General features: G+C 36.5%; 1 pseudogene; it reads left to right on the top strand.

Annotated features, from left to right (window-relative positions):
• Positions 1-4,321: 4,321 nt before the first annotated feature.
• On the top strand, positions 4,322-4,420 carry LOC131840052 (U6 spliceosomal RNA; annotated as a pseudogene).
• Positions 4,421-4,710: the final 290 nt, after the last annotated feature.

Below are 4,710 nucleotides of genomic sequence, written 5' to 3'. Positions count from 1 at the left end.
TATGCCATAGGAGCTTGGAACAGGCCAGTTAGAAGTGTACACTAGAGGAACAGACTTTTTTGATTTTATGGCAGTGGGTCCATCCTCTTGAGATGTGATTTTATGTTAAAAATAGAATGTCTTGTTAACTAAAGTGGTAAAAGATCTGTACTCTGAAAATCATAGATCACATATGAAAGAAATTGAAGATGACACAAAGAAATGGAAAAGTATTCCATGCTCATGGATTGGAAGAACAAACATTGTTAAAATGTCTATACTACCCAAAGCAATTTATACATTTAATGAACTTCCTGTCAAAATACCACCAGGATTTTTCACAGGACTAGAACAAACAATTCTAAAATTTGTATAGAACTACAAAAGATCCTGAATAACCAAAGAAATTCTGAGAAAGAAAAACATGGAGCACTGGGTGTGGTGCATAAACACTGGAACAGTGTTCTGGAACACTGAAAAGAAATAAAATAAAATGAAAAAAAGAAAAGAAAGAACTTAAAAACTGGAGGCATCACAATTCTGGATTTCAAGCTATATTACAAAGCTTTAGTCATTAAGACAGTATGAAACTGCCACAAAAACAGACACATAGATCAATAGAAAAGCATAGAGAACCCAGAAATGGACCCTCAACTCTATGGTCAATGAATTTCAACAAAGCCGGAAAGAATATCCAATGGGAAAAAACAGTCTCTTCAACAAAGGGTGTTGGGAAAACTGGACTTCAATATGCAGAAGAATTAAACTGGACCGCTTTCTTATACCATACACAAAAGTAAATTCAAAATGGATGAAAGACCTAGGTGTGAGAGAGAAAACTACCAAAATCCTAGAGAAGAACACAGTCAGAAACCTCTTTGACGTTGGCCATAGCAACTTCTTGCTAGAGGCATTGCCAGAGGCAAGCTTCTGCACAGTGAAGGAAACAATCAACAAAACTAAAGACAGCCTATGAAATGGGAGATGATATGCAAACAACATATCTGATAAATGATTAGTATCCAGAATCTATGAAGAACTCATCATTAAACCGAATGCTCTAAAAAGCAAGCAATCCAGTTAAGACATGGGTAGAAGACATGAATGGACACTTTTCCAAAGAAGACAACCAGATGGCTGACACATGAAAAGATGCTCCACATCACTCATTACCAGGGAAATACAAATCAAAACCATGATGAGATACCACCTCACACCTGTCAAAATGGCTAAGAATTAGCAACACAAGAAAGAAAGGGTATTGGCGAGGTGTGAAGAAAGGGGAACCTTCTTGCACTATTGGTGGGAATGCACACTGGCTCAACCACTCTGGAAAACAGTATGGAGGTTCCTCAAAAAATTAAAAATAGAGCAAATGGCACTACTAGGTATTTACCCAAAGTATACAATTTGAAGGAAAAAAATAGAATAAAAGAAGTATTGATTTGAAGGGGTACTTGCACCCTAATATTTATAGCAGCATTGTCAGCAATAGCCAAACTATGAAGAGAACCCAAATATCCATTAACCGATGAATGGATAGAGAAGATGTGGGGTATATATACATTGGAATATTAACCATCAAAAAAGTGAAATCTTGGGGCACCTGGGTGGGTTAAAGCCTCTGCCTTCCGCTCAGGTCATGATCCCAGGGTCCTGGGATCCAGCCCTGCATCAAGCTCTCTGCTCAGCAGGGAGCCTGCTTCCCTTCCTCTCTCTGCCTGCCCCTCTGCATACTTGTGATCTCTGTCTGTCAAATAAATAAATAAAATCTTAAAAAAAAAAAAAGTGAAATCTTGCCATTTGCAATGATGTGCATAAAGCTAGACTGTATTATGCTAAGTGAAATAAGTCAGTCAGAGATAGACAAATACCATATTATTGCACTCATATGTGGAATTTAAGAAAGCAAACAGATGAATATATGGGAAGGGGGGGAAAGGAAAAAAAAAGGAGAGAAGGAAACAAGCCTTAAGAAACTCTTTTTTAAAAAATATTTATTTATTTGTTTATTTGACAGAGAGAGAAATCACAAGTAAGCAGAGAGGCAGGCAGAGAGATGTGATGGGGAAAACAGGCTCCCTGCTGCTCAATCCCAGGACCCTGGGATCATGACCGGAGCCAAAGGCAGAGACTTAACCCACTGAGCCACCAAAGCACCCCTCTTCAGAGACTCTTAATGACAGAGAACAAACTGAAGGTTGATAGAGGGTGGTGGGTATTAAAGAGGGTGCTTGTGATGAGCACTGGATATTGTATGTAATGATGAATCACTGAATTCTCCAGAAACCAGTATTGCATTGTATGTACACTAAAACTTAAATTAAAACAAATGAAATGGTTTGAAATCAATTCTGTTGCATGGAGGGCAAAAGGAGCAGAGCATACTAAGAACATATTTTGCAAATGCTTTCTTTCACCAAATCCCATGTGTGAAGGGAGGGCTGTGGGGAAGATAATGAACTCTTAGGCAAACTCATCTTTCTCTCACTACTTGTAAGACAGAAACTTTTTTTTAATGTAAATGAGAGCAATATTTCTGCTGGTAACAGCGGGAGGTCATGTTAGATCAGATGATTTATAGAATTGTTAGTAACCCTGCATGATTAGGATTGGCCCTACCTTTTTTCTTCTGCCTTTTTGTGCTATGCTTTTCTCCACTTATTCCTTCTTAAAAACTGTGCATGGAAAGTGGACTAATATATCTGGCAGCAGGAAAATCAGAGACCTTATATCAATAAAAATGAGGATATCTCTTTTTAATTAATGTGATTTATTAGATTTGAAGCTAGATATACAACTCCTACCAGAATTTCAATGTAGTTCTCTCATTACTGGTTTAATTTATTGAATCCCATGACTATATTCTCCTGGTTAATTTTGATATACTCCATCTTAAAATCCACTGTTGAAGCTGTTGTTATTTGTAAGAACTTTTGCAGTATTCAGCTTCTTTATGTCCTGGGCAGAGATGGTCAGGCACAGTGGAGAAATGTGGCATTATAAAATAGTCACAGTAAACAATCAAGATCTTCTTTGTAAACCACAAATAATGCAGTAGAAAAGGAAGAAAAAAGAACTTTGTTGGAAATCTTATTCCTCCCAAATAATATCGACAGGAAAAAAGTTTCTTTTGAAATAACTATAATAGTTCTTAATTTCATTATATGGATAATGATAAGAGTCCTATCCCTGCTATTAGAAAATAGATTTTTCTCCAAAATGACAAAGACAAATTAAATTATATCTTAATTTTAATCCCGGTCTAGTTTTAACATTTTATTTAATACTTCCATATAGGGAGATCTATTATTGACAATTGCATATTTAGTGCTAACTCAAAATGACTTTGTGTCCATTTGACTCCATTTTTAATGGCACTATTATATAACACCTATACAAATGTTATCAGGATCAGCATTTGGTTAATTTCCCTACTTGTTGTTATAGCCAAACCCTTTATTAGTTCTGTCATAAACTTTATCACTCCCTGTATATGCCAGTGCTTATTTTCATTGAATTAAAATATCTCCCAGTTAAGAACTAAACTCTTTAATACAGTAATTATGTCATATTTTTATTCTCACGGTTACTAACCCAGTATAGAAACTCAGCAAAGATTCAACAAATGCTTAGTTTAGAGAGCTGAAAATGTGAGAGCAGTTCCTCTACATTAGATAACAAGAGGAAGATTGTTTTGTAGTTAAGCTGCAGGACGAGATTTGCATCTCTTGAGAAATCTTCCAGTTTTCACAATAACAAAGAAATCCTAGTATCGCAATGACTCATGAGGTATATAGTCTAATTTATCTAATTTGCAGCAAAACTAAGAAGTGGTGGGCCAATCTCTGGTGAGAATAAATTTACTACTTCCTAGGGAAGATAGGCCTTTTTCAGACAAGTTTTATATTAGGCTGAAATTCATCTCCTGTGACTTCTGTGAACAACAGAATTGTGCACTAAAGCCATCTTGGAAACAGCTTTGGTCTTCCCATTTGCCTTCTCTTCTCTGGATTGTTTAATACTTCCTCTTAACTCTCGGTTATGTTGGTTAGTATGTTTTTGGCTACAAGAAATGGCAAACTTTGATGACAATAACCTTCAAAAGTATGCAAAATTATTTCACATTACAGTAAGAGAATAGATTTTTGTGTTGGTTGATTTAGCTATTTAAGGATGGTATCAAAGACTCACGTTTTATTTTTCTCCCTATTTGTTTTCTCCTGTCTTCCTTAATGGTGTCTTCAACATTAAGTTGGTAGGAAGATGGCCTCTTCTCACATATCAGACAAGTTAAGGATGAGAGATTATCTTTTCTTATGTATCTCTTTTAAAAACCAGATACACTTAGCAGCACCATAGTAAAATAGGAATAATACAGAGATTAGTATGGGCCCTATGCAATGATGACATGAAAATTCATGAATCATTCCGTGTATTTTTTAGAAGAACAAGAAACGTGTTTCCAAACCCCTCAGCAGATTTCATGTATCATTAAAAAAAAGGTTGGCCTTAAGAAATTTCTGGCAGGGGCGTCTGGGTGGCTCGGTGGCTTAAGCCGCTGCCTTTGGCTCAGGTCATGATCTCAGGGTCCTGGGATCGAGCCCCACATCAAACTCTTTGCTCAGCAGGGAGCCTGCTTCTCTCTCTCTCTCTCTCTCTCTCTCTGCCTGCCTCTCTGCCTACTTGTGATCTTTCTCTGCCAAATAAATAAATAAAATCTTCAAAAAA

This window comes from Mustela lutreola, chromosome 8 (assembly GCF_030435805.1).
Source record: "Mustela lutreola isolate mMusLut2 chromosome 8, mMusLut2.pri, whole genome shotgun sequence".
In the NCBI taxonomy this organism is placed as follows: Eukaryota; Metazoa; Chordata; class Mammalia; order Carnivora; family Mustelidae; genus Mustela; species Mustela lutreola.
Note: the sequence above shows the minus strand (reverse complement) of the source record. Positions and strands in the feature narration are given on the sequence as shown.